The following is a 13,864-nucleotide window of genomic DNA, read 5'->3' as shown; positions in this document are numbered from 1 at the left end:
GAGCCTCAACGTACATTCATTTAGCACTCCGTTCAACCCAAAATGTCCAAAGAAAGAATACCTTTCAACAATTAATTTGACCATTCCTGACACACTCTTTTGGTTTTGGCAGTGTTGTATTGTCTTTTCAGACTCATATTTTGATTCAGAGAAGCAAATTTTCCAGTCTAATGAGTGGAATTTTGAGGAAATTGTCTTTGAGAAATATTTGAGCCCTAACCCTAACTAGCAAAACCCGAAGCTAGGGTTAGGGTTTTATTCCCATACAATGTAGACAGTTTTTGATGGCATGGCTGTGTTTTAGGGCTGAAAGGATACTTAGGAATATAGTTCTTTCAATGTTTTCTAAACATTTTTTTCTGGCCTATATGGCTGTATACAGTGCTTTGCCCCAAAAAGGAATGGCGTCTGAATTGCCCGACAGGCAACAGTTCGACAGAACCTGATTTAGCTTTCAAACTCTTGCCATGGGCTTTGAAATCACAGGCATATTAACAAATAGAGCCAAAATGTATTAGTTGTTTCGGACTTTTCGGCCACTTGAGCCTCAACGTACATTCATTTAGCACTCCGTTCAACCCAAAATGTCCAAAGAAAGAATACCTTTCAACAATTAATTTGACCATTCCTGACACACTCTTTTGGTTTTGGCAGTGTTGTATTGTCTTTTCAGACTCATATTTTGATTCAGAGAAGCAAATTTTCCAGTCTAATGAGTGGAATTTTGAGAAAATTGTCTTTGAGAAATATTTGAGCCCTAACCCTAACTAGCAAAACCCGAAGCTAGGGTTAGGGTTTTATTCCCATACTATGTAGACAGTTTTTGATGGCATGGCTGTGTTTTAGGGCTGAAAGGATACTGAGGAATATAGTATTTTCAATGTTTCTAAACATTTTTTTCTGGCCTATATGGCTGTTTACAGTGCTTTACCCCAAAAAGGAATGGCGTCTGAATTGCCCGACAGGCAACAGTTCGAAAGAACCTGATTTAGCTTTCAAACTCTTGCCATGGGCTTTGAAATCACAGGCATATTAACAAATAGAGCCAAAATGTATTAGTTGTTTCGGACTTTTCGGCCACTTGAGCCTCAACGTACATTCATTTAGCACTCCGTTCAACCCAAAATGTCCAAAGAAAGAAAACCTTTCAACAATTAATTTGACCATTCCTGACACACTCTTTTGGTTTTGGCAGTGTTGTATTGTCTTTTCAGACTCATATTTTGATTCAGAGAAGCAAATTTTCCAGTCTAATGAGTGGAATTTTGAGGAAATTGTCTTTGAGAAATATTTGAACCCTAACCCTAACTAGCAAAACCCGAAGCTAGGGTTAGGGTTTTATTCCCATACAATGTAGACAGTTTTTGATGGCATGGCTGTGTTTTAGGGCTGAAAGGATACTTAGGAATATAGTTCTTTCAATGTTTTCTAAACATTTTTTTCTGGCCTATATGGCTGTATACAGTGCTTTGCCCCAAAAAGGAATGGCGTCTGAATTGCCCGACAGGCAACAGTTCGAAAGAACCTGATTTAGCTTTCAAACTCTTGCCATGGGCTTTGAAATCACAGGCATATTAACAAATAGAGCCAAAATGTATTAGTTGTTTCGGACTTTTCGGCCACTTGAGCCTCAACGTACATTCATTTAGCACTCCGTTCAACCCAAAATGTCCAATGAAAGAATACCTTTCAACAATTAATTTGACCATTCCTGACACACTCTTTTGGTTTTGGCAGAGTTGTATTGTCTTTTCAGACTCATATTTTGATTCAGAGAAGCAAATGTTTCAATCTAATGAGTGGAATTTTGAGGAAATTGTCTTTGAGAAATATTTGAGCCCTAACCCTAACTAGCAAAACCCGAAGCTAGGGTTAGGGTTTTATTCCCATTCAATGTAGACAGTTTTTGATGGCATGGCTGTGTTTTAGGGCTGAAAGGATACTGAGGAATATAGTTCTTTCAATGTTTTCTAAACATTTTTTTCTGACTTAGATGTCTGTATACAGTGCTTTGCTCCAAAAAGGAATGGCGTCTGAATTGCCCGACAGGCAACAGTTCGAAAGAACCTGATTTAGCTTTCAAACTCTTGCCATGGGCTTTGAAATCACAGGCATATTAACAAATAGAGTCAAAATGTATTAGTTGTTTCAGACTTTTCGGCCACTTGAGCCTCAACGTACAATCATTTAGCACTCCGTTCAACCCAAAATGTCCAATGAAAGAATACCTTTCAACAATTAATTTGAGCATTCCTGACACACTCTTTTGGTTTTTGCAGTGTTGTATTGTCTTTTCAGACTCATATTTTGATTCAGAGAAGCAAAGTTTCCAGTCTAATGAGTGGAATTTTGAGAAAATTGTCTTTGAGAAATATTTGAGCCCTAACCCTAACTAGGAAAACCCGAAGCTAGGGTTAGGGTTTTATTCCCATACAATGTAGACAGTTTTTGATGGCATGGCTGTGTTTTAGGGCTGAAAGGATACTTAGGAATATAGTTCTTTCAATGTTTTCTAAACATTTTTTTCTGACCTATATGGCTGTATACAGTGCTTTGCTCCAAAAACGAATGGCGTCTGAATTGCCCGACAGGCAACAGTTCGAAAGAACCTGATTTAGCTTTCAAACTCTTGCCATGGGCTTTGAAATCACAGGCATATTAACAAATAGAGCCAAAATGTATTAGTTGTTTCGGACTTTTCGACCACTTGAGCCTCAACGTACATTCATTTAGCACTCCTTTCAACCCAAAATGTCCAATGAAAGAATACCTTTCAACAATTAATTTGAGCATTCCTGACACACTCTTTTGGTTTTGGCAGTGTTGTATTGTCTTTTCAGACTCATATTTTGATTCAGAGAAGCAAATTTTCCAGTCTAATGAGTGGAATTTTGAGAAAATTGTCTTTGAGAAATATTTGAGCCCTAACCCTAACTAGCAAAACCCGAAGCTAGGGTTAGGGTTTTATTCCCATACAATGTAGACAGTTTTTGATGGCATGGCTGTGTTTTAGGGCTGAAAGGATACTTAGGAATATAGTTCTTTCAATGTTTTCTAAACATTTTTTTCTGGCCTATATGGCTGTATACAGTGCTTTGCCCCAAAAAGGAATGGCGTCTGAATTGCCCGACAGGCAACAGTTCGAAAGAACCTGATTTAGCTTTCAAACTCTTGCCATGGGCTTTGAAATCACAGGCATATTAACAAATAGAGCCAAAATGTATTAGTTGTTTCGGACTTTTCGGCCACTTGAGCCTCAACGTACATTCATTTAGCACTCCGTTCAACCCAAAATGTCCAATGAAAGAATACCTTTCAACAATTAATTTGAGCATTCCTGACACACTCTTTTGGTTTTGGCAGTGTTGTATTGTCTTTTCAGACTCATATTTTGATTCAGAGAAGCAAATTTTTCAATCTAATGAGTGGAATTTTGAGAAAATTGTCTTTGAGAAATATTTGAGCCCTAACCCTAACTAGCAAAACCCGAAGCTAGGGTTAGGGTTTTATTCCCATACAATGTAGACAGTTTTTGATGGCATGGCTGTGTTTTAGGGCTGAAAGGATACTGAGGAATATAGTTCTTTCAATGTTTCTAAACATCTTTTTCTGGCCTATATGGCTGTATACAGTGCTTTGCCCCAAAAAGGAATGGCGTCTGAATTGCCCGTCAGGCAACAGTTCGAAAGAACCTGATTTAGCTTTCAAACTCTTGCCATGGGCTTTGAAATCACAGGCATATTAACAAATAGAGCCAAAATGTATTAGTTGTTTCGGACTTTTCGGCCACTTGAGCCTCAACGTACATTCATTTAGCACTCCGTTCAACCCAAAATGTCCAAAGAAAGAATACCTTTCAACAATTAATTTGACCATTCCTGACACACTCTTTTGGTTTTGGCAGTGTTGTATTGTCTTTTCAGACTCATATTTTGATTCAGAGAAGCAAATTTTCCAGTCTAATGAGTGGAATTTTGAGGAAATTGTCTTTGAGAAATATTTGAGCCCTAACCCTAACTAGCAAAACCCGAAGCTAGGGTTAGGGTTTTATTCCCATACAATGTAGACAGTTTTTGATGGCATGGCTGTGTTTTAGGGCTGAAAGGATACTTAGGAATATAGTTCTTTCAATGTTTTCTAAACATTTTTTTCTGGCCTATATGGCTGTATACAGTGCTTTGCCCCAAAAAGGAATGGCGTCTGAATTGCCCGACAGGCAACAGTTCGACAGAACCTGATTTAGCTTTCAAACTCTTGCCATGGGCTTTGAAATCACAGGCATATTAACAAATAGAGCCAAAATGTATTAGTTGTTTCGGACTTTTCGGCCACTTGAGCCTCAACGTACATTCATTTAGCACTCCGTTCAACCCAAAATGTCCAAAGAAAGAATACCTTTCAACAATTAATTTGACCATTCCTGACACACTCTTTTGGTTTTGGCAGTGTTGTATTGTCTTTTCAGACTCATATTTTGATTCAGAGAAGCAAATTTTCCAGTCTAATGAGTGGAATTTTGAGAAAATTGTCTTTGAGAAATATTTGAGCCCTAACCCTAACTAGCAAAACCCGAAGCTAGGGTTAGGGTTTTATTCCCATTCAATGTAGACAGTTTTTGATGGCATGGCTGTGTTTTAGGGCTGAAAGGATACTGAGGAATATAGTTCTTTCAATGTTTTCTAAACATTTTTTTCTGACTTAGATGTCTGTATACAGTGCTTTGCTCCAAAAAGGAATGGCGTCTGAATTGCCCGACAGGCAACAGTTCGAAAGAACCTGATTTAGCTTTCAAACTCTTGCCATGGGCTTTGAAATCACAGGCATATTAACAAATAGAGCCAAAATGTATTAGTTGTTTCGGACTTTTCGGCCACTTGAGCCTCAACGTACAATCATTTAGCACTCCGTTCAACCCAAAATGTCCAATGAAAGAATACCTTTCAACAATTAATTTGAGCATTCCTGACACACTCTTTTGGTTTTTGCAGTGTTGTATTGTCTTTTCAGACTCATATTTTGATTCAGAGAAGCAAAGTTTCCAGTCTAATGAGTGGAATTTTGAGAAAATTGTCTTTGAGAAATATTTGAGCTCTAACCCTAACTAGGAAAACCCGAAGCTAGGGTTAGGGTTTTATTCCCATACAATGTAGACAGTTTTTGATGGCATGGCTGTGTTTTAGGGCTGAAAGGATACTTAGGAATATAGTTCTTTCAATGTTTTCTAAACATTTTTTTCTGACCTATATGGCTGTATACAGTGCTTTGCTCCAAAAACGAATGGCGTCTGAATTGCCCGACAGGCAACAGTTCGAAAGAACCTGATTTAGCTTTCAAACTCTTGCCATGGGCTTTGAAATCACAGGCATATTAACAAATAGAGCCAAAATGTATTAGTTGTTTCGGACTTTTCGGCCACTTGAGCCTCAACGTACATTCATTTAGCACTCCGTTCAACCCAAAATGTCCAAAGAAAGAAAACCTTTCAACAATTAATTTGACCATTCCTGACACACTCTTTTGGTTTTGGCAGTGTTGTATTGTCTTTTCAGACTCATATTTTGATTCAGAGAAGCAAATTTTCCAGTCTAATGAGTGGAATTTTGAGGAAATTGTCTTTGAGAAATATTTGAACCCTAACCCTAACTAGCAAAACCCGAAGCTAGGGTTAGGGTTTTATTCCCATACAATGTAGACAGTTTTTGATGGCATGGCTGTGTTTTAGGGCTGAAAGGATACTTAGGAATATAGTTCTTTCAATGTTTTCTAAACATTTTTTTCTGGCCTATATGGCTGTATACAGTGCTTTGCCCCAAAAAGGAATGGCGTCTGAATTGCCCGACAGGCAACAGTTCGAAAGAACCTGATTTAGCTTTCAAACTCTTGCCATGGGCTTTGAAATCACAGGCATATTAACAAATAGAGCCAAAATGTATTAGTTGTTTCGGACTTTTCGGCCACTTGAGCCTCAACGTACATTCATTTAGCACTCCGTTCAACCCAAAATGTCCAATGAAAGAATACCTTTCAACAATTAATTTGACCATTCCTGACACACTCTTTTGGTTTTGGCAGAGTTGTATTGTCTTTTCAGACTCATATTTTGATTCAGAGAAGCAAATGTTTCAATCTAATGAGTGGAATTTTGAGGAAATTGTCTTTGAGAAATATTTGAGCCCTAACCCTAACTAGCAAAACCCGAAGCTAGGGTTAGGGTTTTATTCCCATTCAATGTAGACAGTTTTTGATGGCATGGCTGTGTTTTAGGGCTGAAAGGATACTGAGGAATATAGTTCTTTCAATGTTTTCTAAACATTTTTTTCTGACTTAGATGTCTGTATACAGTGCTTTGCTCCAAAAAGGAATGGCGTCTGAATTGCCCGACAGGCAACAGTTCGAAAGAACCTGATTTAGCTTTCAAACTCTTGCCATGGGCTTTGAAATCACAGGCATATTAACAAATAGAGTCAAAATGTATTAGTTGTTTCAGACTTTTCGGCCACTTGAGCCTCAACGTACAATCATTTAGCACTCCGTTCAACCCAAAATGTCCAATGAAAGAATACCTTTCAACAATTAATTTGAGCATTCCTGACACACTCTTTTGGTTTTGGCAGTGTTGTATTGTCTTTTCAGACTCATATTTTGATTCAGAGAAGCAAAGTTTCCAGTCTAATGAGTGGAATTTTGAGAAAATTGTCTTTGAGAAATATTTGAGCCCTAACCCTAACTAGGAAAACCCGAAGCTAGGGTTAGGGTTTTATTCCCATACAATGTAGACAGTTTTTGATGGCATGGCTGTGTTTTAGGGCTGAAAGGATACTTAGGAATATAGTTCTTTCAATGTTTTCTAAACATTTTTTTCTGGCCTATATGGCTGTATACAGTGCTTTGCCCCAAAAAGGAATGGCGTCTGAATTGCCCGACAGGCAACAGTTCGAAAGAACCTGATTTAGCTTTCAAACTCTTGCCATGGGCTTTGAAATCACAGGCATATTAACAAATAGAGCCAAAATGTATTAGTTGTTTCGGACTTTTCGGCCACTTGAGCCTCAACGTACATTCATTTAGCACTCCGTTCAACCCAAAATGTCCAATGAAAGAATACCTTTCAACAATTAATTTGAGCATTCCTGACACACTCTTTTGGTTTTGGCAGTGTTGTATTGTCTTTTCAGACTCATATTTTGATTCAGAGAAGCAAATTTTTCAATCTAATGAGTGGAATTTTGAGAAAATTGTCTTTGAGAAATATTTGAGCCCTAACCCTAACTAGCAAAACCCGAAGCTAGGGTTAGGGTTTTATTCCCATACAATGTAGACAGTTTTTGATGGCATGGCTGTGTTTTAGGGCTGAAAGGATACTGAGGAATATAGTTCTTTCAATGTTTCTAAACATCTTTTTCTGGCCTATATGGCTGTATACAGTGCTTTGCCCCAAAAAGGAATGGCGTCTGAATTGCCCGTCAGGCAACAGTTCGAAAGAACCTGATTTAGCTTTCAAACTCTTGCCATGGGCTTTGAAATCACAGGCATATTAACAAATAGAGCCAAAATGTATTAGTTGTTTCGGACTTTTCGGCCACTTGAGCCTCAACGTACATTCATTTAGCACTCCGTTCAACCCAAAATGTCCAAAGAAAGAATACCTTTCAACAATTAATTTGACCATTCCTGACACACTCTTTTGGTTTTGGCAGTGTTGTATTGTCTTTTCAGACTCATATTTTGATTCAGAGAAGCAAATTTTCCAGTCTAATGAGTGGAATTTTGAGGAAATTGTCTTTGAGAAATATTTGAGCCCTAACCCTAACTAGCAAAACCCGAAGCTAGGGTTAGGGTTTTATTCCCATACAATGTAGACAGTTTTTGATGGCATGGCTGTGTTTTAGGGCTGAAAGGATACTTAGGAATATAGTTCTTTCAATGTTTTCTAAACATTTTTTTCTGGCCTATATGGCTGTATACAGTGCTTTGCCCCAAAAAGGAATGGCGTCTGAATTGCCCGACAGGCAACAGTTCGACAGAACCTGATTTAGCTTTCAAACTCTTGCCATGGGCTTTGAAATCACAGGCATATTAACAAATAGAGCCAAAATGTATTAGTTGTTTCGGACTTTTCGGCCACTTGAGCCTCAACGTACATTCATTTAGCACTCCGTTCAACCCAAAATGTCCAAAGAAAGAATACCTTTCAACAATTAATTTGACCATTCCTGACACACTCTTTTGGTTTTGGCAGTGTTGTATTGTCTTTTCAGACTCATATTTTGATTCAGAGAAGCAAATTTTCCAGTCTAATGAGTGGAATTTTGAGAAAATTGTCTTTGAGAAATATTTGAGCCCTAACCCTAACTAGCAAAACCCGAAGCTAGGGTTAGGGTTTTATTCCCATTCAATGTAGACAGTTTTTGATGGCATGGCTGTGTTTTAGGGCTGAAAGGATACTGAGGAATATAGTTCTTTCAATGTTTTCTAAACATTTTTTTCTGACTTAGATGTCTGTATACAGTGCTTTGCTCCAAAAAGGAATGGCGTCTGAATTGCCCGACAGGCAACAGTTCGAAAGAACCTGATTTAGCTTTCAAACTCTTGCCATGGGCTTTGAAATCACAGGCATATTAACAAATAGAGCCAAAATGTATTAGTTGTTTCGGACTTTTCGGCCACTTGAGCCTCAACGTACAATCATTTAGCACTCCGTTCAACCCAAAATGTCCAATGAAAGAATACCTTTCAACAATTAATTTGAGCATTCCTGACACACTCTTTTGGTTTTTGCAGTGTTGTATTGTCTTTTCAGACTCATATTTTGATTCAGAGAAGCAAAGTTTCCAGTCTAATGAGTGGAATTTTGAGAAAATTGTCTTTGAGAAATATTTGAGCTCTAACCCTAACTAGGAAAACCCGAAGCTAGGGTTAGGGTTTTATTCCCATACAATGTAGACAGTTTTTGATGGCATGGCTGTGTTTTAGGGCTGAAAGGATACTTAGGAATATAGTTCTTTCAATGTTTTCTAAACATTTTTTTCTGACCTATATGGCTGTATACAGTGCTTTGCTCCAAAAACGAATGGCGTCTGAATTGCCCGACAGGCAACAGTTCGAAAGAACCTGATTTAGCTTTCAAACTCTTGCCATGGGCTTTGAAATCACAGGCATATTAACAAATAGAGCCAAAATGTATTAGTTGTTTCGGACTTTTCGGCCACTTGAGCCTCAACGTACATTCATTTAGCACTCCGTTCAACCCAAAATGTCCAATGAAAGAATACCTTTCAACAATTAATTTGACCATTCCTGACACACTCTTTTGGTTTTGGCAGTGATGTATTGTCTTTTCAGACTTATATTTTGATTCAGAGAAGCAAATTTTCCAGTCTAATGAGTGGAAATTTGAGAAAATTGTCTTTGAGAAATATTTGAGCCCTAACCCTAACTAGCAAAACCCGAAGCTAGGGTTAGGGTTTTATTCCCATACAATTTAGACAGTTTTTGATGGCATGGCTGTGTTTTAGGGCTGAAAGGATACTTAGGAATATAGTTCTTTCAATGTTTTCTAAACATTTTTTTCTGGCCTATATGGCTGTATACAGTGCTTTGCCCCAAAAAGGAATGGCGTCTGAATTGCCCGACAGGCAACAGTTCGAAAGAACCTGATTTAGCTTTCAAACTCTTGCCATGGGCTTTGAAATCACAGGCATATTAACAAATAGAGCCAAAATGTATTAGTTGTTTCGGACTTTTCGGCCACTTGAGCCTCAGCGTACATTCATTTAGCACTCCGTTCAACCCAAAATGTCCAATGAAAGAATACCTTTCAACAATTAATTTGACCATTCCTGACACACTCTTTTGGTTTTGGCAGTGTTGTATTGTCTTTTCAGACTCATATTTTGATTCAGAGAAGCAAATTTTTCAATCTTATGAGTGGAATTTTGAGAAAATTGTCTTTGAGAAATATTTGAGCCCTAACCCTAACTAGCAAAACCCGAAGCTAGGGTTAGGGTTTTATTCCCATACAATGTAGACAGTTTTTGATGGCATGGCTGTGTTTTAGGGCTGAAAGGATACTGAGGAATATAGTTCTTTCAATGTTTCTAAACATCTTTTTCTGGCCTATATGGCTGTATACAGTGCTTTGCTCCAAAAAGGAATGGCGTCTGAATTGCCCGTCAGGCAACAGTTCGAAAGAACCTGATTTAGCTTTCAAACTCTTGCCATGGGCTTTGAAATCACAGGCATATTAACAAATAGAGCCAAAATGTATTAGTTGTTTCGGACTTTTCGGCCACTTGAGCCTCAACGTACATTCATTTAGCACTCCGTTCAACCCAAAATGTCCAAAGAAAGAATACCTTTCAACAATTAATTTGACCATTCCTGACACACTGTTTTGGTTTTGGCAGTGTTGTATTGTCTTTTCAGACTCATATTTTGATTCAGAGAAGCAAATTTTCCAGTCTAATGAGTGGAATTTTGAGGAAATTGTCTTTGAGAAATATTTGAGCCCTAACCCTAACTAGCAAAACCCGAAGCTAGGGTTAGGGTTTTATTCCCATACAATGTAGACAGTTTTTGATGGCATGGCTGTGTTTTAGGGCTGAAAGGATACTTAGGAATATAGTTCTTTCAATGTTTTCTAAACATTTTTTTCTGGCCTATATGGCTGTATACAGTGCTTTGCCCCAAAAAGGAATGGCGTCTGAATTGCCCGACAGGCAACAGTTCGACAGAACCTGATTTAGCTTTCAAACTCTTGCCATGGGCTTTGAAATCACAGGCATATTAACAAATAGAGCCAAAATGTATTAGTTGTTTGGGACTTTTCGGCCACTTGAGCCTCAACGTACATTCATTTAGCACTCCGTTCAACCCAAAATGTCCAAAGAAAGAATACCTTTCAACAATTAATTTGACCATTCCTGACACACTCTTTTGGTTTTGGCAGTGTTGTATTGTCTTTTCAGACTCATATTTTGATTCAGAGAAGCAAATTTTCCAGTCTAATGAGTGGAATTTTGAGAAAATTGTCTTTGAGAAATATTTGAGCCCTAACCCTAACTAGCAAAACCCGAAGCTAGGGTTAGGGTTTTATTCCCATACAATGTAGACAGTTTTTGATGGCATGGCTGTGTTTTAGGGCTGAAAGGATACTTAGGAATATAGTTCTTTCAATGTTTTCTAAACATTTTTTTCTGACCTATATGTCTGTATACAGTGCTTTGCTCCAAAAAGGAAAGGAGTCTGAATTGCCCGACAGGCAACAGTTCGAAAGAACCTGATTTAGCTTTCAAACTCTTGCCATGGGCTTTGAAATCACAGGCATATTAACAAATAGAGCCAAAATGTATTAGTTGTTTCGGACTTTTCGGCCACTTGAGCCTCAACGTACATTCATTTAGCACTCCGTTCAACCCAAAATGTCCAATGAAAGAATACCTTTCAACAATTAATTTGACCATTCCTGACACACTCTTTTGGTTTTGGCAGTGATGTATTGTCTTTTCAGACTTATATTTTGATTCAGAGAAGCAAATTTTCCAGTCTAATGAGTGGAAATTTGAGAAAATTGTCTTTGAGAAATATTTGAGCCCTAACCCTAACTAGCAAAACCCGAAGCTAGGGTTAGGGTTTTATTCCCATACAATTTAGACAGTTTTTGATGGCATGGCTGTGTTTTAGGGCTGAAAGGATACTTAGGAATATAGTTCTTTCAATGTTTTCTAAACATTTTTTTCTGGCCTATATGGCTGTATACAGTGCTTTGCCCCAAAAAGGAATGGCGTCTGAATTGCCCGACAGGCAACAGTTCGAAAGAACCTGATTTAGCTTTCAAACTCTTGCCATGGGCTTTGAAATCACAGGCATATTAACAAATAGAGCCAAAATGTATTAGTTGTTTCGGACTTTTCGGCCACTTGAGCCTCAGCGTACATTCATTTAGCACTCCGTTCAACCCAAAATGTCCAATGAAAGAATACCTTTCAACAATTAATTTGACCATTCCTGACACACTCTTTTGGTTTTGGCAGTGTTGTATTGTCTTTTCAGACTCATATTTTGATTCAGAGAAGCAAATTTTTCAATCTAATGAGTGGAATTTTGAGAAAATTGTCTTTGAGAAATATTTGAGCCCTAACCCTAACTAGCAAAACCCGAAGCTAGGGTTAGGGTTTTATTCCCATACAATGTAGACAGTTTTTGATGGCATGGCTGTGTTTTAGGGCTGAAAGGATACTGAGGAATATAGTTCTTTCAATGTTTCTAAACATCTTTTTCTGGCCTATATGGCTGTATACAGTGCTTTGCTCCAAAAAGGAATGGCGTCTGAATTGCCCGTCAGGCAACAGTTCGAAAGAACCTGATTTAGCTTTCAAACTCTTGCCATGGGCTTTGAAATCACAGGCATATTAACAAATAGAGCCAAAATGTATTAGTTGTTTCGGACTTTTCGGCCACTTGAGCCTCAACGTACATTCATTTAGCACTCCGTTCAACCCAAAATGTCCAAAGAAAGAATACCTTTCAACAATTAATTTGACCATTCCTGACACACTGTTTTGGTTTTGGCAGTGTTGTATTGTCTTTTCAGACTCATATTTTGATTCAGAGAAGCAAATTTTCCAGTCTAATGAGTGGAATTTTGAGGAAATTGTCTTTGAGAAATATTTGAGCCCTAACCCTAACTAGCAAAACCCGAAGCTAGGGTTAGGGTTTTATTCCCATACAATGTAGACAGTTTTTGATGGCATGGCTGTGTTTTAGGGCTGAAAGGATACTTAGGAATATAGTTCTTTCAATGTTTTCTAAACATTTTTTTCTGGCCTATATGGCTGTATACAGTGCTTTGCCCCAAAAAGGAATGGCGTCTGAATTGCCCGACAGGCAACAGTTCGACAGAACCTGATTTAGCTTTCAAACTCTTGCCATGGGCTTTGAAATCACAGGCATATTAACAAATAGAGCCAAAATGTATTAGTTGTTTGGGACTTTTCGGCCACTTGAGCCTCAACGTACATTCATTTAGCACTCCGTTCAACCCAAAATGTCCAAAGAAAGAATACCTTTCAACAATTAATTTGACCATTCCTGACACACTCTTTTGGTTTTGGCAGTGTTGTATTGTCTTTTCAGACTCATATTTTGATTCAGAGAAGCAAATTTTCCAGTCTAATGAGTGGAATTTTGAGAAAATTGTCTTTGAGAAATATTTGAGCCCTAACCCTAACTAGCAAAACCCGAAGCTAGGGTTAGGGTTTTATTCCCATACTATGTAGACAGTTTTTGATGGCATGGCTGTGTTTTAGGGCTGAAAGGATACTGAGGAATATAGTTCTTTCAATGTTTCTAAACATTTTTTTCTGGCCTATATGGCTGTATACAGTGCTTTACCCCAAAAAGGAATGGCGTCTGAATTGCCCGACAGGCAACAGTTCGAAAGAACCTGATTTAGCTTTCAAACTCTTGCCATGGGCTTTGAAATCACAGGCATATTAACAAATAGAGCCAAAATGTATTAGTTGTTTCGGACTTTTCGGCCACTTGAGCCTCAACGTACATTCATTTAGCACTCCGTTCAACCCAAAATGTCCAAAGAAAGAATACCTTTCAACAATTAATTTGACCATTCCTGACACACTCTTTTGGTTTTGGCAGTGTTGTATTGTCTTTTCAGACTCATATTTTGATTCAGAGAAGCAAATTTTCCAGTCTAATGAGTGGAATTTTGAGGAAATTGTCTTTGAGAAATATTTGAACCCTAACCCTAACTAGCAAAACCCGAAGCTAGGGTTAGGGTTTTATTCCCATACAATGTAGACAGTTTTTGATGGCATGGCTGTGTTTTAGGGCTGAAAGGATACTT

This window comes from Atractosteus spatula, chromosome 13, assembly GCF_055471065.1.
Source record: "Atractosteus spatula isolate fAtrSpa1 chromosome 13, fAtrSpa1.hap1, whole genome shotgun sequence".
Taxonomy (NCBI): domain Eukaryota; kingdom Metazoa; phylum Chordata; class Actinopteri; order Semionotiformes; family Lepisosteidae; genus Atractosteus; species Atractosteus spatula.
This window is presented reverse-complemented; position numbering follows the sequence as displayed.